This window comes from Hyperolius riggenbachi, chromosome 1, assembly GCF_040937935.1.
Source record: "Hyperolius riggenbachi isolate aHypRig1 chromosome 1, aHypRig1.pri, whole genome shotgun sequence".
NCBI classification, from domain to species: domain Eukaryota; kingdom Metazoa; phylum Chordata; class Amphibia; order Anura; family Hyperoliidae; genus Hyperolius; species Hyperolius riggenbachi.
Window position 1 is genome coordinate 268,901,017 of NC_090646.1, and position 22,511 is coordinate 268,923,527.

General features: G+C 47.4%; 1 protein-coding gene across 7 annotated transcripts in view; it reads left to right on the forward strand.

The window, feature by feature from the left end:
• The first annotated feature begins 1,731 nt into the window (after nucleotides 1-1,731).
• Nucleotides 1,732-22,511, forward strand: part of SHROOM3 (shroom family member 3) — a 460,954-nt gene continuing 440,174 nt past the window's right edge. For 3 of the 7 annotated variants that reach the window (XM_068233528.1, XM_068233529.1, XM_068233530.1), the window contains exon 1: nucleotides 1,732-1,833. The gene's annotated coding sequence lies outside the window, so the exon portion shown is untranslated. Of the gene's footprint in view, nucleotides 1,834-3,982; nucleotides 3,995-22,511 lie in introns of those variants that run through there. The other 4 variants (XM_068233531.1, XM_068233534.1, XM_068233532.1 and 1 more) reach the window with 3 other exon arrangements.

Sequence of the window (22,511 nt, forward strand, 5' to 3'; positions counted from 1 at the left end):
ATTTCGATCGATTTCGATGGATTTCTATCGAACTAGCAGGGTGGAAAATTTAGGTCGATCTGATGAGATTGCTTATCAGTTTGCATTGGCCTTAAAGAGAACCCGAGGTGGCTTTGTATAACGTTAGTGGGGCACAGAGGCTGGTTGGGCACACTAACACCAGCCTCTGTTGCCCCATGGTGTGTGTCAAAGACCCCCCTGCTCGCCGCTATACCCCCGCAATGCTGGCGACACGCAGCGTGTCGCCAGCACAATGTTTACCCTAGCGCTGTCTGTCAGCGCCGCTCCGCCGCCTCCTCCGCATCGCCGCTACCCGCCCTCGTCCCTTCCCTCACGCTGATTGGAGGGAAGGGACGAGGGCGGGTAGCGGCGATGCGGAGGAGGCGGGGGAGCGGCGCTGACAGACAGCGCTAGGGTAAACATTGTGCTGGCGACGCGCTGCGTGTCGCCAGCACTGCGGGAAGGATAGCGGCGAGCAGGGGGGTCTTTGACACACACCATGGGGCAACAGAGGCTGGTGTTAGTGTGCCCAACCAGCCTCTGTGCCCCACTAACGTTATACAAAGCCACCTCGGGTTCTCTTTAATGTAAATCTGATGGCAAAAAAATGCCATCAGATCGAATTTCAACAGATTTCAAACTGAAATCTATTGGAATTCTATCCTGGTAAAAAATGTTCTAAAAACGCATCAGATAGATCATCAGATGCATTTCTTATCTGTCTGCTGCCAATCTGACGAGTGTATGGGCACCTTAAAGGGGAACTGAAGTAAGAGGTGTAAGGAGGCTGCCATATTTATTTCCTTTTAATCAATACCAGTTGCCTGGCAGCCCCGCTGGTCTATTTCTCTGCTGTAGTATCTGAATAACATCAGAAACAAGCATGCAGCTAGTCTTGTCAGATCTGACTTTAAAGTCTGAAACACCTGATCTGCTGCATGCTTGTTCAGGGGCTATGGCTAATAGGATTAGAGGCAGAGGATCAGCAGGGCTGCCCGGCAATCGGTAGTGCTTAAAAGGAAATAAACATGGCAGCCTCCATATACCTCTCTCTTCAGTTCCCCTTTAAGTGTGGGTTCACACTGCTAGTTGCACATCTCAACGGACTCAGGGCGTGGCCAGGCAGGGGTGTGGCTTAAATGTCCCTTTTTCTCATCTCAAAAAGTTGGGAGGTATGTATATATACACATTTTATGGAATGCCTGAATAGCTTTGTAGCTACACAGTATGGATATTTCCGTGCAATTAATATCTGAACGCCATTTTTTTCGTAAAGGAAAGTTGCTGATTTGCTCCAGTCTATGCCAGTTTGTGAACCTGTGCTGAGCACCTGCGGTAACATTATACTGGAGTGTCACGTGACTACATCCAGCCCAGCCGCCAGCATCCATTCATTCTTTATCGCTCGCTCTTCGGAAGATATATATAGCGTGATAAATTCACAAAATAGGAATTGCATTGTTAATGCATGATCAATAATCAGCAGTGATAGCCTGCAGTCTGACATGCCTATAGAATGCGGCAAGCCAAGATTCCGCTAACTTTTCTTCTGCCCAAATGCTGCTGAAACTTTACAAACCCTCCCTGTGTAGCGTATGTGCGCACCTGTAGCAGGCGGGACCCAGGAACTCGCTGCAGAAAGTCGGGGCTCCGTGCTGCGGATGGCGGCGGGCAATGTGCTGACTAGAGCCCGCCCCTCTACTGTCTGCTGCTGAACAGTCCGTTTAGCCAGGACGCCTCTCTTGTTGCCATGGGGACACCTCAAGCCTCAAGGGTAGAAGATGATTCCGCCCATCCCCCTTGTGCTGTTGTTTTGATCCTGAATACACCGAGGTTCGTGTTCTGTGACTGTCCTGCGCAGCTGCAATCTTCCCTAATACAGAGCTGACTGCTTACTGTAGTTTAGTGACTAAAAAAATCTCTGGCAAGTGGGTAGGGGAAGGAGTGGAGTGACAGGGACCGACAGCAACTTGTTGTGTTGCACCTGTATCAGGAAAAAAAAGTTGAAAAATCCAGGGGCTTCCTTATCCATCAAGCCTATAATTTGCACAGGGTCTCTTGAACATATTCGGCAAGGGCTTTCGGCAGGGCCAGTCCCTCCCTAACTCTTAAAGTAAACCTTAAGTCAGAAAAAAAGATGAGTTTTACTCACCTGGGGCTTCTACCAGCCCCCTGCAGCAGTCCTGTGCCCTCGCAGCCACTCACTAATCCTCTGGTCCCCCACTGCCAGCTAGTTTCGTTTTTTGCCTATACGCCCGTCAGGACTGGCCACGCGTAGTTTTTTCCGCATTCCCGACTGCAATTAGCGCTATTGCGGGCCGCAACGCATACAAAAATATGCGTTGCCACATATCTATGCGTCCGCAATGCGACAACGCGTATTTGTACGCGTTGCGGTCCGCAATATTGCTAATTACAGTCGGGAATGCGGAAAAGGCTACGCGTGGCCAGTCCTGACGGGCCTGTCGGCAAAAACAAAACTAGCTGGCAGCGGGGGACTGGAGGATTAGTGAGTGGCTGCGAGGGCATAGGACTGCTGCAGGGGGCTGGTAGAAGCCCCAGGTGAGTAAAACTCATTTTTTTTTTCTGGCTTAAGTGTCCCTTTTACCCTCCTGCCTATGCATTTGTCATTTAATGTAAGCAAATTCTAGGGTAGGCTATTTCGTCAGCAAACTTGTTTTACCAACATGGTTCTAGCTGCAATGGGGGCAAAAGTGACTTTGGGGGTCTCCCTGATGCCCCCCTTCCAACTAAAGTGTGGCTGGATGGTGTAATGGTTAAGGGCTCTGCCTCTGACACGGGAGACCAGGGTTTGAATCTCGGCTCTGCCTGTTCAGTAAGCCAGCACCTATTCAGCAGGAGACCTTAGGCAAGTCTCCCTAACACTGCTACTGCCTATAGAGCAGCCTTTCTCAACCTTTCTACCCTGGAGGAACCCTGCAAATAAATTTTAGATCTCAAGGAACCCCTGAAAACAATTTTTTAGGTTTCAAGGAACCCCTACATTTATTTTTTAGGAGGCATGATCTTTAAATGTAGGCGTGGCTGTTAATTTCACTACCTCCTATTACAGTGCCACTCATTATACTGTCTCCTGACCCCCAATTTAGTGCTTCTTGTTACAGTACCCCCTATTATAATGTGCTCCATTATACCTCCCCCACGATAGGGTAAAATGCCAAGGAACCCCTGCAGAATCCTCAAGGAACCCTGGGGTTCCAGGGAACCCTGGTTAAGAAAGCCTGCTATAGAGTGTGTCCTAGTGGCTGCAGCTCTGGCGCTTTGAGTCCGCCAGGAGAAAAGCGCTATATAAGTGTTTGTCTTTGTCTTTTAAATCACAACCAGGGCCCCTGAGCCGGCTGACAAGCCCAATCCAATCCCCCCCCCCCCCCCCAATCCCACAATATCATAAGGTATCCATCATATGTCCCATAAAAAAGCATTTTTGGGGTTCCCATTATTCACCTCCTTTTCCTATATGGAGTAAACACACACCATCCCCACTGTCATGGGTTAGCATAGCTGGGGGACCCCCGCAGGCTCTGGTCTGGAGCAATTGCCACCTTCGTCTCTATGGAAGCACCGGCCCTGCGGATATGGTCTCATGGCCTCACTCTCCTTAGTATATAAACACATGCTACTGCACAGGAGCAACCATACTCACGCACCTCAATTGTCAACACACTGCGCCACAGTTCGCTAGAGTTAAATCACAAAGTCACAGACACCGGGATCGCTGCAGATGGTCCACTGATGAGTCTGGCAGTGAGGACGAAACGCGCGTAGGGCGGAGTTGTGCGTCTGACGTCGCATGGAAGCAAGCGCATGGACCGGCCGGTCAACATAGGAGCGCATCGATCTACACCCTGCGACCGAGGAAGGAGGCGAAACGGGAGAGCGTGCATCTAGGCGCACCCGGGCACCAGTCGGAATTGATACGGATGGGTACTGGCAGAGACCTACTGTATGATACGCGCAGAAAGCACCTGGAGGCGTAAGTGGCACTGAGTCTATGCGCATAGGAGCAATTTTAAACTGTATTACGCTATGTCAGTTTCTTTTATGTTTTACCGAGTGAATTTTAAAAATTGGAATAAACAACAAGACCTTGAGAAGGCCTTTCTTGAGGGATCCAAAGTGTGAATCTGTTTGCCCACAACATACAGCGCAACCTCCACCCGGATATAGAGGTGGTCTGCATCTGGTGAGCAGTGGGGTGTGGAGCACGGCGGATTGGCACCAGCACAGGGTGATTTGCAGGACACGGGTGTTTTGCAGGACACGTGGTGGCATTTATGGTTGAATTGTATTGAGCTGTTGGAACTGTATTACCCTATGTGGAGATTCTCTCCTCTCTGCAGATTCGAAGGGAAGTGATCTATAATCATACTGCTTATGATCCACCTGAAAGCTGGGGTGGCCAGAATCTGGTGAGCATTTAGCGAGAGGGGACAAGGGACACGGAGTTGATTGATATTTGGGAGAGCACTTCACAAGTGTCACGTGGAATAAATGGAGGAATGATCTTTTCAGACTGAACGATATTGCCCTATGTGGAGATTTCTCTCTCTTACAGATCTGGAGAGCGCAGCAGCATCTTTGAAATCAATACTCACGCACCTGCAGTGCAGCCATGCTTGTACAAGGAGGGGAGCATGATTGTGAACAAAAAGACGGTTAAGGAGGACATGGGAAGCCTCTGGACCATCCAGAGAGTTTCCTCTACTTAGGTACCTATCCAGTGGCGTAGCTAAGGAGCTTGCCCCAGTGCAAGTTTTACATTGGGATCTCCAAGCATTCTATACGTAACTATTCATATAGCCACAAAACCAGCCAAAGGCATCCACAGCGTGAGAGAGGAGTAAATGGGAGGGGACCAGTTTGTTGAGGTGTACCTGAGGTGGCGCTGGAGGGGCATATTGGGTACAGAGGCATGTTTCCTGCTGCAGGACATGCTTCTGTGCCCCCCCACCACCGCTTTCTGCCCCCCCCCCCCCCCCAGCACCCCGCTTTCACCGCCTGAAATTGCCGACATGCAGTATGTCGACATCTTGAGGGGGTAGGGGCAGAGAAGCACTCCCGGCTAAACACCCACTGGGGGCGTTCCAGAAATGCTCCCCCAGCTACCATTATGCAGCTCTGTTTCACCCTGGCTGCTCTCCCACCTATATGCACTTTTCTCTGTGTGAGACACACAGAGAGCAGAGCTTCCTGCGGCGGGGATTGCGGCTGCCTGATCTGGCCAGCCCCCCCGGATCAAGAAGCATTGTTTTTTTTTTACTTTAAATTCCCACCTCGAATTCCCTTTAACCACTTAAGGACTGCAATGTTAAACCCCCCTCCCCCCCCCTATTGACCAGGCCATTTTTTAATACGTTTTATAGTTTTTCTTATATTTTTCCCTCCCTCCCTGCCCCAGTCAGCCTATCACAGCGATCGGCTTCTATGTCCCCCAGGGGGACAGTCGTGTCACACGGCTGTCCCCTGTACAGGGCTGCCTTAGATCGCAGTGCTGTACTTGGTTTTTCGTCTAACAGTCTCCCAGCGGGGAGACTGAAGTCGGAGCGGAGCTCTGTCATTAGAGCGGAGATGTCCTACAAGCCCCATAGGAAGCCATTCACGCCAATCGGCGAGGAGAGGTCTTGGGGCTGCAGCCGCGTTCATGCCAATTGGTGTGGAGCGGTTGGCAAGAGGTTGATGATTACCACTATTCAAAGCATATATAAAAGTGATCATTAGCAGCATAGCACCCTTGGAGGGCCTCTAGTGGTCCATGGTGTCCTGTGCAGTCGTAGCCCCTGCATTCCCTATTGCTATGCCACTGTAAGTATCCATGTTTTCCTGATACACTAAAATTATTTAAAATAAATACATGATTTACCTGCAAATTAATATTACATACTTAATTTGCTGTCAATTCCTCTCAGAAGCTCCCCATTTTCTTCTTAAAACTATTCCTTACATTTCTGACAAGATTTTTTCAGAACTGAAATATATCAGTTGTTGTCAGTTATTTATCAATTGCTGTCAGCTATAACTGGAAGGACAACTGATGAGCAAGGTAATGCCCATTGTTCCCTATAGCTCATGTGCGCGATATTACAGTTTAACAGTGTGCTGACCAGGAAACTGTTATGGGGTAATGGTCATTTTCAAAATGAAGGAAACACTCATTGATCACAGTGGACAAACAGGACCCAGGAGAGGAGAAAGAGATTGATGAGTAGACTACATGGGACGTATGTATGATGTGTGTGTTTGTTTATTTTTACATTTAATTTACAGCTCAGGTTTGCTTTCAGGCTTTGTTCACAGTGGTACAGGATAACAGTCACTTTGTAAAGCGGCTTGCCTCACTGCAATGCTCCACCTATGCGACGTTCGCAGGTGCAGTGCAACACACTGAATGCAGCCCCTGATTGGCCGAATAGTGTGGATGTATTTTACTAAAACATGTCTGAAACCTAAAACTTCAAGGAGGTGCTGTCCAGCCAATCATGTTAGTGGAATTTCCCTATGAGGTTTCCTGCTGGGTCCCCAAATTAGACAAACGCCTGCATTTCATTGACTGCGGTGCTGGTTTCCCCTTGCATACCTGCTGTTACAGGCAGCACAATGCCCACTTTAATCATAGTCTTATTGGTTTGTCTGATTCTTGATTAATTCTTGATTGCTGCAATCTAGTTGAGATGTAGGGGAGAAAGTAGCAGAATTAATTATTACTATTATATGATCTCAATTGTGAGCAGTCTGCCACAGTGTGTTATTATCAATCCATTTATACCTAGCTTTAAAGTGTACCTGAGACGAAAGGAAAGAAAATATACACATACCTGGGGCTTCCTCCAGCCCTCTACAGGCAGATTGCTCCCTCACTGTCTTCTCAATCCACCTCAATCCTCCACTAGGTGCCCCGGTAAATCCACCAATTGGCGCAGTCCAGTCATACGTGCTCCTGTGACTGAGCATTCTGCGCATCCACAATATGCCTGCGCGGTTTTCTAACTCTAAGCAGTGCATGTGCAGGACTGTCAAGCTGGCCGCCATGATGATGCGTAGCGGCCGCCATGATGACACCAAGCGTCAAGATCCATGAAGAGCTGGTAACGGGAGCCGCAGGAGGGACATGGAAAGGAACCAGGAAGACGCCATGGGACCATGCAGCCTACGGGGGGCTGGAGGAAGCCCCAGGTAAGTGAAATTTCTTATTCTATGTACTGCTCAGGGTCCCTTTAACTAGGGTGACCATATTTTGATTTCCAAAAAAGAGGACGATCACAACAGCATGTGGGTGTGGCCATGGGCGGAGCCAAACATACAAGACCTTAGCAGTGTGCTGTCCATCTTTGCAGGCATGGAGGGCCGTTTTTTTCCCACAAATTTCCCCACAAATGGAATCAGATTGGCAGCATATTTCTCTACAAATGCAATGAGATTGGCAGCATATTTCCCCACAAATGGAATCAAGATTGGCAGATTTCCCCACAAATGCAATGAGATTGGCAGCACATTTCCCCACAAATGCTATGAGATTGGCAGCACATTTCCCCACAAATGCTATGAGATTGGCAGCACATTTCCCCACAAATGCTATGAGATTGGCAGCAGATTTCCCCCCAAATGCTATGAGATTGGCAGCAGATTTCCCCACAAATGCTATGAGATTGGCAACAGATTTCCCCACAAATGCAATCTTATTGGCAGCAGATTTCCCCACAAATGCTATCTTATTGGCAACAGATTTCCCCACAAATGCATTCTTATTGGCAGCAGATTTCCCCACAAATGCATTCTTATTGGCAGCAGATTTCCCCACAAATGCAATCTTATTGGCAGCATTTTTCCCCACAAATGCAATCTTATTGGCAGCAGATTTCACCACAAATGCAATGAGATTGGCAGCACATTTCCCCACAAATGCTATGAGATTGGCAGCACATTTCCCCACAAATGCTATGAGATTGGCAGCACATTTCCCCACAAACATATATGTACAGTACAGTGAGGGTCTCAGCAATATATTATACATGTGTATACCAGAACGGCAGTCCCGCCACGTGCATAAATAAATGGAGGTATCTACAAATACACAACTATATTTATATGGGGATGGTCTCACCAACTCCGCTGCAGCTTCTTCTCTTCTCATACCATTCATTCAAACTAACCCGCTACCGTAGATAGACAGACCGCCTCTCCAACCACTATCTGCATCCCGCCTCCTTCGCAGTGGCGTACCTAGGGTATTTGACACCCGGTGCTGATTATTCAGATAGCACCCTCCGCCCACCCCTCCCCCCAAAAAAAGGAAAGTGTGAGAGTGACAGCTACCACTATCCAATATGGCTATGGACTCAATTGTCAACTGCTCTGAGGGAAATGTCTATGTACTCTGTAAAGTGCTGAGGAGAAAGATATCCCTGCTATATAAATACATAATAATAATATGGTAAGAGGTTAGGCCATGACAGGATTAGACTGTGACCTCCGCGGAGGACTGTCAGTGACATGACTATGTACTCTGTAAAGTTCTGCAGAAGATGTCTGTGCTATATAAATACACAATAATATGGTAGAGACATTAGACTTTTATTATGGAAAGATTTGATTATGAGCTGCTCTGAGTAGAGTCAGTGACATGACTTTGTATTCTGTAAAGTGCTGCAGAAGATGTCAGTGCTATATAAATACATAATAATAATACTATGGTAGGACATTAGACCATGCCTATGGTAGTAGTAGATTGTGAACTCCTCTGAGGACAGTTGGTGACATGACTATGTACTCTGTAAAGTGTTGCAGAAGATGTCAGTGAGGTGAAGGCAGGGAAGGGTGGTATAAGAGGTGGCAGGTGGGGAGGGTGGCAGATAGGAGACAGCAGAGGAGGGAAGGGTAGTATAGAGGTGACAGGAGGGGAGGGTGGCAGAGGGGGTTAGCAGTGGAGGGGAGGGTGGCATAGGACAGGAAGGGCGGGTAGCAGAGCCGCAGAGGGGAGACAACAGGCGACGGAAGGGTGGTATAGAGGTGACAGGTGGGTCGGGTGGCAGAGAGGGGTCAGCAGGGGAGAGGGTGATGGCAGAGAGGTGATGGGAGGGGAGGATGGCAGAAAGGTGGCAGAGGGGTCAGAAGGGGAGGGCGGTATACAGGTGACAGGAGGGGAGGGTGGCAGAGAGGGTCAGCAGGGGAGGGGAGGCTGGTATAGAGGGGACAGGGGGAGGCAGTGAGGGGAGAGGAGGGGAGGGTAGCAAAGAAGAGACAGCAGGCAAGGAAAGGGTGGCAGAGAGCTAGCAGCAGGGGAGGGTGACAGCAGGATGATAAATTACAGCAAGCTGCTAAAAGTGAGGGGAGAGTGGCTAGTTGGCAGAGAGGTGACTGGCTGCAGCCTGCTGAGGGTGAAGAAAGGGTCTGTTAGAGTAGGAAGGGTTGAGGAGTCAGGACAAAAGAGCAAGTTGACAGGATAGTCAGGAGCTGCAGCAAATAATACCTGACATCTAATCCTCCAGTTCCCTGCAGCGTGTGCCCTATAAGTTCTTTCTCCTCCCGGTGCACTTAGCTTGTTGCACAGGGAAAGCATCGTTGCGGGGGAGGGAGGGAGGAGGATCAGCAAGTTACACTGAGAGCCCTGCTTGTGAATGCTCTACTGTCAGTTCAGGCTCAGCACTCACCCTCTAGTCCCCGATGTGTGCATCTTTGCACAGGCATGTAACGGCTGCTGTGGGAGTTGTTGCTGCAGCTTTTAGGAGTCAGGACTGCCAGCTCCCTTCTCCCCTTCCACGCAGAAAAGACCAACCTCGCCCCCATCTCCCTCACTCATTCACAGTGAGCCCCCATCTCCCATTTGCAGAGCGCAGCGTGCAACTTAAATGATACTCTCTCTCCCACCTGCCCCTGAAGTTTTCTCTGTGATGATCTTCATCAGCCGTGCGCTCTCTGACTGCTCTCCCTGCACGTCCAGTGTAATCATGTGGCATGCAGAGAATGGGAAGTGGAGAGAGCGGCCTCTCTTTAAAAGTATCGGCTCTTCCTTGCGCTTGGCCGCTCGGCTCCCTTTAAAGAGCCGGCTCGTGTTCGGCTCCGAACGGCTCTCTTCCCCGGACAATTCAAAAAACCGGCCGGATGCCCCGGACAGGTCTGAAAAAGAGGACCTGTCCGGGGAAAAGAGGACGCATGGTCACCCTACTTTAACCTCCTGGGGACCTAAATCCTATGTCACACTTGTGGCTGCCTAAACCTGATGCAGCATAGGATTTACGCCACCTGCTTTTAACGCTCCTGAAGCAATCGCACGCACCCGAGAGGGGAGATTAAGTTGTCATATGACAGCTGACATCTCCCCTCACTAATAAGGAGCCATAGCGATTGGCTCCTGATCACGTGATCACTACAATCGCCGTCCGATCGTATTGATCACTGGAGGCAACGGCGATAGGAGGGGAAGAAGAGGACTGGTACTCACCTTCCTGACGTTCCCCGAGCAAAAGTCGTTCCCATCCGCTCTGCCTGGCACCCCTGCTAGCTCTGCCTCCAATGTCGGGTCCCGGCTTGATAACATCAGCAAGCCGGGACCCGAAACTTTACGGCAGTGCAAGCCGGGATGCCAGGCAGAGTGGTGGCGGGTAGCGCTGCTCATTGCTGGAGCTTGGAAGTTGAGTAAGGGCTGCTGGCTATATGGGGGACACCTATCTATACTGAGGGCACCCATACCTATCTATCTATTCTGGGTATACCACTGCCTGGCTATCTAAACATGCACTCCCCCCCCCACACATGTAAAAATGCTCTGGTCCTTAAGGGGGGTTATGCTGCTGGACCCCAGAAGGTGAAGGACCAGAGACTGCTGGTACCAAAAAAAGGGGCTAACCAACGTCACACAGAATCGCTGATACGGCCGATCACACAGCTCACCTGTTGCCTCAGCACACCCACTCTGTCTGCTATCTCTATGACAGCAGAGCTCTGTGAGCTGGTCAGGAGCTGACTTCATTGGCTCCTGACCCTGTAATCCAAGTGGGTCAATGAGATCAGCTCACAGTGATGACGGGGGTCAGGAGCCAATGAAATTGGCTCCTGACCGACTCACAGAGCTCTGCCGTCATAGAGATGGCAGGGCAAGTGAGCTGTGATGGGTGCAGTGCAGTGAGATTGGCAGTAGCGGTGGTAACGCGCGTCAACGATGTTGAAATCTAGATCTTGTCAGAGACTAGCGGCCACAAATAGGGCGTAGATTTCAACCAACACGGTCTGGAAATGGTTAAAAAAAAAGTAACATTCGTCCATCGGTAGGGGGAAGTCTCTAGATGCTCTACAACTTGGTCTTCGCGGCTGCACTCCCCTAGGTCTACAGGTGTGACTGCAGTGCACAGGTACCAGTGGGGTAGCGCCAGTGAAGTAGCACAGAGCCGCTTGTGCACAGAAAAAAAATCTGTCCACAAGGGTCTCTGTGCTACTGTGCAGGCGTGGGCCACACTCTGTGTCTGCGCTGTGCAGCCACACTTGTACACAGAACGGTGCAGGCCACGAGCAATCTTCGACTTTGATGTTGGAAATTTATTAGCGGGTCCCATCACAGTGCAGAAGGGGCGTACAAAGCTCAGGGAAGCCTCTTGACCTTTAAAAATAGTGGTTGGTGGACATCATACATCAGTAGAGGCTTTCTGTAAGAAAATATAGTTGACTCATATCTTGACTAGTCCTTACAGGTCACAAAAAAACGGTTTGTATGAGCATTTCAGTTGAAAAAAAAAATGCAGAAAATGTTTGCAGAGTCAAGAATGATCTGGGAATGATATCTGCCATACCTGTTCTTTGCCAAAAGACAGTCCATCTTGAAATCCCACTGTGTCTAATCTTTGTAAATGGGCTTCATGGTTAAGCTTGTCACTGTGAAGTTTTGTATAAACTATTCAGAAAAAATATATTACACTAGCTGATGACCCGGCGTTGCCCGGGCATGGTGTTGGCTCCACTGACTTTTTCTAACCCTAACACACAATTACTCAATTACCTAGTTTGTGAGTTTTGCGGTCTTTGGCATCAATAATTTGCATTTAAATGAAACAAATCTGATTGGCTGTGGCCCCACCCCTTTTCTGAATTTGAACCCCAGACACCCAATGACCAACTGTACCAGGTTTGAGGCTTGTGCCATTAACAGTGTGTAATAAGACGGCGGCCTGACCGCATTCAGCAAGCGGAACGCGGAGGTTTGGCCGCGTCCGCATCAGCGGCACCATCCACCACATGGTCGCATGCGGAACGCGGAGAAACATCCGCATCGGCGTTGCGATCCACCGTTCGGTCACAGGCCTCTCGGCGTACTTTACGTCGAGGCTGTGGTCCGGTTCTTCCCTCACAGGCCTCAGGGCCTGCCACACACCAACGCTATCCTCAATCCAGTCTGGACCCCGTAGGGGCTGCGCGCGTGTGCAATAAAGCCTTTTATACTCTTAGAAGGAGAGTCAGCTGACCAGCTGGTCAGCTGACCTCAGTAAGGTCCTTGAGCTGTGCTGCAAGGTCCTTGAACTGTGTTGTGATTGGCTGATTGGCTGGGCGGGCTGGTTGAGCCCAGCACAGTATAAAAGCAGGCATTCTGTCAGTTGCAAGTTGTCTGCAGTAAGCGTTACTTTGTGATAGCCCTCAGACCTTAGCTAGATCCGAGAGAGACAGTCCTAGCTGGAGCAAGGCTCCTGTCTCTCATCAGTCAGTCTTTGTTGTTTTCCTGATTATTGTATATTTGTATGTAACCTGATCTCTGTTATAGTCAGCCAGTCAGTTGATCTAATAGTCAGCCAGATAGTGATCTGACAGTCAGTACCATCGTGGGCCAAGTGCGGCTTGCCGTAACTAGCCCACAACAGTCAGATTTGTTATTTTCCTGATCTGCGACATATATTGGTTTTGCCAATATATTCGCTAGCACTATTGTTATCTGTGCCATTTTCTGATCTCCCGTTGCCGAACCTCTGCTTGTCTATTTCACTACGAGTTCGGCTTTCTGACTTTGTACCTCCGCCTATCTGATTTCCGTTACTGACCTTGGCTAGATTTCTGACTTTGCCCCCTTTAGTGGTTTTCCCACTAAAGGGTTTATTCTGCTGAATCCCTCCTTGCGGAGGTCTCAGTGGTTCCCCAGTATATCATTGCTGCTGGGGAACGCGATTCTAGCGTTACGTCATCTAGTCGCAGAATCGCACACACTGCGTTTCTCTTTTAGAGGTACCCAGTCCTCTTAAAGATATCAGTGTGGTGGGTTTTCCACTGTTGTTATACCCGGTATCCAGAGTTATAAATAAATATCCGCATTATTGGCGATTCCGCAGATCGCCACATAATCGGATATATCAGCATTATTGGTGATACTGCGGATCACCAACAATCTGAATACTCTGAGTGTGCACCAAACACCACACATTGTTACACAGTGCAAGAATGGCAACAATTAAATATTCCCCTTGAAAATTAATAGGCGAATTTTGATTGGCTTTTGTAGGCTCCACCCACTTTTTGGAATATTATCCCAGTCACCCAGTGACCAACTGTGCAAAGTTTGAGAACTCAAAGTGACATGTGACATGATGAGATAAACGTGTATGTACAGTGCCTAGCACATAAATAACTATGCTGTGTTCCTTTGTTTCTTTTTCTGCCTGAAAGAGGTAAATATCAGGCATGTAAGTGGCTGACTCAGTCCTGACTCAGACAGAAAGTGACTACAGTGTGACCCTCATTGATAAGAAATTCCCCTTTTTATCTCTTTCTTGCTCTCAGAAGCCATTTTCTGCTAGGAAAGTGTTTTATAGTTGGAATTTCTTATCAGTGAGGGTCACACTCTTGTCACCTCCTGTCTGAGTCAGGACTGAGTCAGCCACTTATATACCTGATATTTAAAGTGAACCAGAGACAAAGCACCCTCATTTATTTTACCATATATATCAATGGGGACATTAAAGAAAACACCTACCTTGCTCTCTGTTTCATTTTTAACTGTTCAGCCTGGTTCTTATAAGCCATGATAAAATCCCCGACTGAGCATTCAGTCTGGCTCTGCTCAGGAGTCATTATAGCTGAGTCTGTGTTCTCTGGTCTTTTCAAGCCCAAGCCTGCCCCCTTGTTGCTCTGCTCAGGAATCATTATAGCTGAGTCATTATAGCAAAGCCAGATTGAATGCTCAGTCGGGGATTTTATCAGGGCTGATTAGAAGCAAGCTGTGCAGTGAAGGATGAAACAGAGAGCAGGGTAGGGGTTTTCTCTAATGTTCCCACTGATATGTATGGTAAAATACTTGAGGGTGCTTTGTCTCTGGTTCACTTTAATTCTTTTAGCTAGAGAAAGAAAAAAAAAAGGAACACAGCATAGTTATTTGTGTGCTAGGCACTGTACATACACATGTCTATCTCATCATGTCACATGTCACTTCGGGTATCCTTTAACAGTGTAAGAATGGCTGCAGTTTACATTTTCCCAGTGAAATTTGTATTTGTCACCGCCCACTTTTCTGGTTATGGGGATAAAAAGTATCCTATATGTTATTCCAGGTATTCTACTATGTGTGTGCCTAACATTATTCAAATTTGTTCAGCCATTGATGCGTGTTTGAGAAACAAACATCCAAACTTTCCCATTTATAATAGTATATGTATACTTTTACTTCATGAGATAGTTTGCTTGTCAGAAGTTTTACAGCTTGTTTTCACGACGGCATGCATAGGATTAGTGCTGAAGTGACACAGAATATGATATTACGTCTTGCCTGTAGGTAAACTTGTGGATTTTGTTGCCTGAGGTGGCACATAATTAATCTCCTTTGATCCTCTTCAGTCTGTCATAAACACTCCATCACTGTACAAACTGGAGAAAAATCACTCTGACTGGGGATTTATTGCCAATTATAATACAGTTATGTTTTGATACTATGCTAGTAGGGAGATGCGTAAGTAGGATATGAAATAGTGCAGACTTCAAATTTTGCTTGAAGGGTGCCATAAAACCTAAAAACAGTGTATTTGTACATTCTGCCTTGAGTACAAAGTTACCCCGTTGCTTATTGCACAGAAAATGTGTTCAGAATTTTAAACATGAGTATATTTTTATAGTTTGATAAAAATTCTTGAGAGTTTGAAGCATGGTTATTCTGACATGTATGTAACATGGTCAAATGTCCAGGCACTTATCTGACTATTTTCTGTCTCTTGACAGTAAGTTATCTGTTGGTAGATGTTAAAGTGAAGGTTCAGGGAGGGTGGGTAAAAAATAAAAATCAATTTCCACTTACCTGGGGCTTCCTCCAGCCCGTGGCAGGCAGGAGGTGCCCTCGCCGCCGCTCCGCAGGCTCCCGGTGGTCTCCGGTGGCCGACCCGACCTGGCCCGGAACTTCTGCCCCCCACGCCGGCGCGATGACGTCAGAGCGCCGGCGTGGGACGCAGAAATTCCGGGCCTTGGAGCGCAGAAGAGCCCGACCTGGCAGCCGGCCTGGCCAGGTCGGGTCGGCCACCGGAGACCACCGGGAGCCTGCGGAGCGGCGGCGAGGGCACCTCCTGCCTGCCACGGGCTGGAGGAAGCCCCAGGTAAGTGGAAATTGATTTTTATTTTTTACCCACCCTCCCTGAACCTTCCCTTTAAGGGGTTATGCTGCCACCTAGTGGCAGCCCAGATATTATCACAGGAAATGTTTATTATATGTCATCACAGGAAGTACTTCGTTGTTGTAACCTCTTTGTTTCTTACAAAACTAGCAGCATGAATAAAGCAGCTCTGAGTTGATTTGCAATCTGCACCTTCTCTGCATTATTGAACTAACAGAAACATGGTGTCAGAAGCCTGAAACACACACACCATCCAATCATCCAGCTGGAAAAGCAGCACGGTGGCGTAGTGGTTAGCTCTCTCGCCTTGCAGCGCTGGGTCCCTGGTTCGAATCCCAGCCAGGGCACTATCTGCAAAGAGTTTGTATGTTCTCTCCGTGTCTGCGTGGGTTTCCTCCGGGCACTCCGGTTTCCTCCCACATGCCAAAAACATACAGATAAGTTAATTGGCTCCCTCTAAAAATTGGCCCTAGACTTTAGTACTTACACTACATAAAATAGACATATGGCAATGGTAGGGATTAGATTGTGAGCTCCTTTGAGGGACAGTTAGTGACAAGATATATATATATATATATACACTGTACAGCGCTGCGTAATATGTCGGCGCTATATAAATACATAATAATAATAATAATAATAATAAAAAGCAACCTTCGGTATACAGAATAGAACTCAGTATTCAAGCAACCATGTATGCAAACACAATACCTCCACCATCTGAGATGAAGATGTCTGGTGACCTGGCTAACAACTGGGAAACTTTTAAAGCTGAATTTCAGGACTTTATGTTAGCTTCCGGACTGCATGAGAAACCGGCAGAGGTACAGGCAGCCACTTTGAGGCGTGTAATGGGAAGTGAGTGCAGACACATCTATCGTTTTAATCTGAATTTGAATGAGGAACAGCAAAAGAGTGCTACTGCTATCTTGGATGCCCTGGAGGGGCATTTTAAGCCAACAAAAAATGTCATCTTTGAGCGCTTTGTTTTTGGATCCCTCAAGCAGGAAGAAGGTGAGACAATTGACTGTTTTGTAACTAGATTAAAGGAATACTTAAGTCATTTAACAAAAAAATGACTTTTACTCACCTGGGGCTCCCCTCAGCCCCCTGCAGCTGAACGGTGCCCTCGCCGTGTCCCTCCGATGCGGCTGGTCTCGCCGGCGGCCACTTCCGGTTTGGCCGTCACCGGCCGACAGGCTGTGAACGCGGCTGATTATCCGCGCCCCCGGACGCAATAGCGCCTTCTGCAATGCTATTGCGTCCGGGGACGCGGATAATCAGCCGCGTTCACAGCCTGTCGGCCGGTGACGGCCAAACCGGAAGTGGCCGCCGGCGAGACCAGCCGCATCGGAGGGACACGGCGAGGGCACCGTTCAGCTGCAGGGGGCTGAGGGGAGCCCCAGGTGAGTAAAAGTCTTTTTTTTTAAATGACTTAAGTATTCCTTTAAAGAGAAACTCCGACCAAGAATTGAACTTTATCCCAATCAGTAACTGATACCCACTTTTACATGAAAAATATAATGATTTTCACAAACAGACCATCAGGGGGCGCTGTATGACTGATTTTGTGCTGAAACCCCTCCCACAAGAGGCTCTGGTACCGTACGGTACTCTGGGCAAACTGCCACAATGTAACAATGACACACACAGGAAATGGCTGTTTATAGCTGTCTGGTAAAGCCAGAACAGCTACATAATCTGCCCACAGTAACAATGTCACCATGTAATACATGTCAGAATGTGAATCTGGGAGAGGAAAGATTTTACAATGAGCAAACTCTGACTAAATCATGTATACATAATTATTGTAAAAATTAAGCACCTTTTTATATTAAATTATTTTCACTGGAGTTCCTCTTTAAGGGAGAAAGCAGCCACATGTGATTATGGACAGTTAAAAGATGACTTGATCAGAGACAGGCTGGTGTTAGGTATTGCTGATGAAAACGCACGCCGTCGCTTGTTAAGAGAAAGGACACTTACTCTGGCGTCTGCCATTGATATTTGCCGAGCTGCAGAGCAAACAGACTTGCGAATGAAAGTGCTGACGCAGGCCAGAGTGGATGACAGTATTAATGCGACAGTTTCCCAAAAGCCAGTGCCTCAAAGCAACACAAAGCCAAGCACAGCACGATATCCTAACTAACTGGGCAAACTTTGCCTAACCCCAGAATCCCTGAAAAGTGCAAGTATTGTGGCAGCACACACAACCGGGGGAGATCCCAATGCCCAGCTTTTGTCAAGAATTGCCGACTTTGCGGAACCTCCAACCACTTTGCAACAGTGTGCCTAAAAGCAAAACGAGACCAGAGTCAGCTGCATACAGTAGATGATCAAGCTGAGCTTGAACAGGAGGCAGATGATGAAGATAATGGCCAGATATACACCGCTAGTGCTATGGGGTCACACAGCTCCCGAGGGAAAAAGTGGTTTGTCAACCTACAGCTCCACGGCACCCGACAGCGTTGCCAGCTTGACTCAGGAGCAACATGTAACGTTATGAGCCTGCAGGATAAACGCAAGATAGCTCCCAAGGTAAGACTGAAGCCTAGCCAGACAAGACTGAAGCTGTATTCAGGTGAAGTGATGAAGTCATTGGGCCTTTTTCAGACTGAATGCTTCATAAAAGGTTTCTGCCACAAACTGGAATTTGAAATAGTCAAAGCAGACCAGAACCCACTCCTATCAGGTTCAACGTGTGAACGTTTGGGTCTGATGCACATTACTATTCCAGATGAACTCCACAATATGGAAAGCCATACCACAGGGGTGCTAACAGAAAAACAGCTTATCAGCACATACCAGGATGTGTTCAATAGTCCAATAGAGTCTCTACCTGGGGAAGTGCACTTTGACCTAGATCGAACTGTCACACCAGTACAATGCTCTCCACGCAATGTTCCAGTTGCACTTAGGGAAGCCGTCAAAGCCCAGCTGGACAAACACATACAGGATGGGAACCTAGCCTCAGTGACTGAACCCACAGACTGGATAAGTAACATGGTTATAGTCAAAAAAGCTTACAAAATTAGAATTTGCATTGATCCAAGGGCATTGAATAAAGCACTGAAAAGGTCCCACTATATAATGCCGACACTTGAAGATGTCCTTTATAAACTGCCCAAAGCCCGCATTTTCTCCTTGGTGGATGCCCGAGATGCATTTCTACAAATCAAATTGGACACAGAGAGCAGCTTTCTGACCACCTTCTGGACACCTTGGGGCCGAATGCGCTGGCTCAAACTACCCTTTGGTGTGTCGGTAGCCCCAGAAGTGTATCAAAGAAAACAACATGAACTACTAGCCGGCCTGCGAGGGGTGGAGCCAATTGCAGATGATATACTAATAGTGGGTTGTGGAGACTCACTAGAGGAGGCCACTCGTGACCATGATGCTAACATGATTGCTCTTATGAACCGCTGCAGAGAAGTGAAGCTTAGACTGAGCATCAAGAAGCTACAGTTTAAACTAAATGAAGTTCGCTTTCACGGTCACATTCTATCAGCAGGGGGGTTGAAGCCAGATCCTGAGAAGGTAAGGGCAATAAAAGACATGCCTGCTCCAACCGATTCCAAGGGAGTACAAAGGTTTATCGGATTTGTCACCTACCTGTCAAAATTCATGCCCCGTCTCTCGGAGGTTTGTGAGCCTTTGCGCAGGCTTGTGGATACAGACACACTATGGCACTGGCTGCCAAAGCACCAGGAAGCAGTTGATGAAATCAAGCGACTAGTCTCCACAGTGCCAGTACTAAGATACTATGACATTAGCAAGCCAATTACAGTTCAAAGTGACTCCAGTCAGAATGGCCTCGGCTGCTGCCTATTGCAGGATGGACAACCTGTAGCATTTGCTTCCAGGGCTCTCACCCCAACTGAGCAGAATTATGCTCAGATCGAGAAAGAATGCCTAAGCATTGTGTTTGCTTGCCACCGTTTCCATAGCTACTTGTACGGTCGGGAAAAGATCACTGTTGAAACCGATCACAAACCACTAGTCGCAATATTCAACAAACTTTTGCTTAGTGCTCCAAAACGACTTCAAAGCATGTTACTCTCCCTTCAAAATTATGCTCTAGCGGTAACCTACAAACCAGGCCCATATATGTATGTGAGTGACACTCTGAGCAGAGCCACACCACGCTTGCATCCAGCAGACGCACCTCATGTTCAGCATTCAGTCTGCAGCTTGCACAGTGAAGAACTTGACATAGAGTGCATAAACCAGGCTGACTATTTAAATGTCACGCATCAGCGTCTGTCACAGATCAGAGAGTCCACCGAGCAAGATGAAAACCTCAAGATCCTTAAATCAGTTGTGCTCAATAGATGGCCTGACACAAGGGCAGAGACACCTGTTGCTATCAGAGAGTATTGGGCCTACCGGGATGAAATAAGCCTACAGGATGGAGTGTTCTTCAAGGGGCAACGTATTATCATCCCAAAGCAACTACGTGCAGAGATGCTACGACGCATTCATTGGAGCCACATTGGTGGTGAGGCATGCTTCAGACAGGCTCGAGAAACGCTGTTTTGGCCGAATATGCATGGGGAGATTAAAGACTATGTAGGGCAGTGCACTGTATGCAACGAATACGCACACGAACAACAAAAAGAGACTATGATGTCACATCCCCTCCCTACACGACCATGGCAAATTTTGAGCATGGACATATTCAACTACGCTGGCAAGGATTTTCTGCTGATCGTTGACCACTATTCAGACTTTTGGGAAATAGAACTATTGCCAGACCTGTCAGCAGGCACAACCATTAAAAGATGTAAGGCTCAACTTGCCAGGTATGGCCAACCTGACCGAGTTGTAACAGACAATGGTCCACAATTTGCTTGTGCTATGTTCGCCATGTTCGCTCAGGAATGGGGTTTTGAGCATGTTACATCGTCTCCAATGTACCCTGAAGCTAATGGCAAAGCAGAATCGGCAGTGAAGATTGTCAAAAGCCTGTGCAGGCGAGCAAAACGTGCAGGGGATGACCCATGGAAGTCAATCTTACTTTGGAGCAATACACCGACAGCTGGCATGGACACTAGCCCTGCACAACGTCTAATGGCCCGCAGGCTGAAAACTCCTCTCCCAGTGACTGATGCACTGCTGGAGCCATGTGTTGCTGTAGAGGTACCCAGAAAGCTGCAGTACAAAAGACAAGTGGCAAAACATACCTATGATAAGACGGCCAGGGACCTTCCTGCACTAAATGTGGGACAAAACATAAGAATGAAGCCTCTTCCAGGTGACAGGACCAGACTATGGAGATTAGGAACTTGTCTCCAACAAACAGCACCTCGCTCTTATCTGGTTGAGGTGGAGGGTACACTGTACAGGCGCAACTGAGTGGACCTCAGACCAGCAGAGTCTAGTCCTACTAGGCCTACAGGAACAGAGCCCAGTGAAACGCCAAGACCAGAAATGCCAATGGAGGCCACAGAGGAGGCAACAGTGGAAGTTCAGCCGGAACGTTTGCCTGAAACTGACAGCACATTGGCCTCTCAGTCTGGGGGCACACCTGAGATACCACGCTACACACGCAGCGGCAGGCGAATCCGGCCACCAACAAGACTTGACCTCTAAATAGTTGTAAGCAGCCATGTTTAGCTACCGTTGAGCATTTACATACTGTATATGCATATTAGTAAGTACAGTGGACTAAATGACCTTACTATTTGAATGCTTGAAAGTTTGTTTTAAAGTATGTTATATATATATATATATATATATATATATATATATATATATATATATAGTTAGAAAAGGGGGATGTTAAGGGGTTATGCTGCCACCTAGTGGCAGCCCAGATATTATCACAGGAAATGTTTATTAGATGTCATCACAGGAAGTACTTCGTTGTTGTAACCTCTTTGCTTCTTACAAGACTAGCAGCATGAATAAAGCAGCTCTGAGTTGATTTGCAATCTGCACCTTCTCTGCATTATTGAACCAACAGAAACAGTAACGTTCATGCAGAAACTTTTGTTCATTTAGTATGTGCATTAACCGCAAGGCACATCAACTTCAGAGGTGACCCAGCCAACTTCAGAGGTGCACCTACTGCCATGGTGTAGGCGGCCACAACCACATGCCTTGATAAAGGGGGACCCTGCGTGGCCCCCAAAACAATTGTTGGAATATTGTGGAGACTGGCACAATAAAAGGTGTGCTCTAACCTGTGGTGTGCTGGTGAGATCTTTGGACTTACTCTGAGCATGGTACTGCCTATACCACTTCACCAAGCACCCCGAGACCTAATGTCAGATGGTGTGCCTGCTTCACCCCAACATTTGGACTGGAGCCAGATAAGGTGTACAGTAGTCTGTACCTCTTGGCACCCTTTAGCACCCAATCACCACTTGTGATCCTGGCTATCGTACATAATTTTTTGAGCCAGTGATTTCATTTTTACTATTCCCCAATGCAATGAATTCTTACTATTCCAAACAGGTCCACATAAATATGCAGCTCTACATTGTTTTTTTTCTTTTCATATAATTTATTTTATTAAAGAAAAATGAACATTCCAATCTTATGTTCCCAACAACAATATACATTGCATCAATCCTTTTTCTAATGATACATAGCAAAAAACAAAACAAAAAAAAAAAAAACAACTACCCAATCCCCTTCCTCCTCCCATATCCACAGACAGAATCTTCGTCATATCAATATCTCATTATCCACAAGTTCCTTAATCTCCATAATATTCATACAGCCTATAAATTCCATTCCTTCCTATAATCTCTACTTACATTCCCCAGAGAACTCCTCCTCCTACATCTCCATCATATCTCCATATTCCCTTGTACCCTCTAACTTAAGGTGGCCTTACACGATACAATAAAATGATCTGATTTTACAGTAATTCGATAAAAACGATCGTATCTCTCGAAAAAATCGAAAGCTTTTTTTCATTCA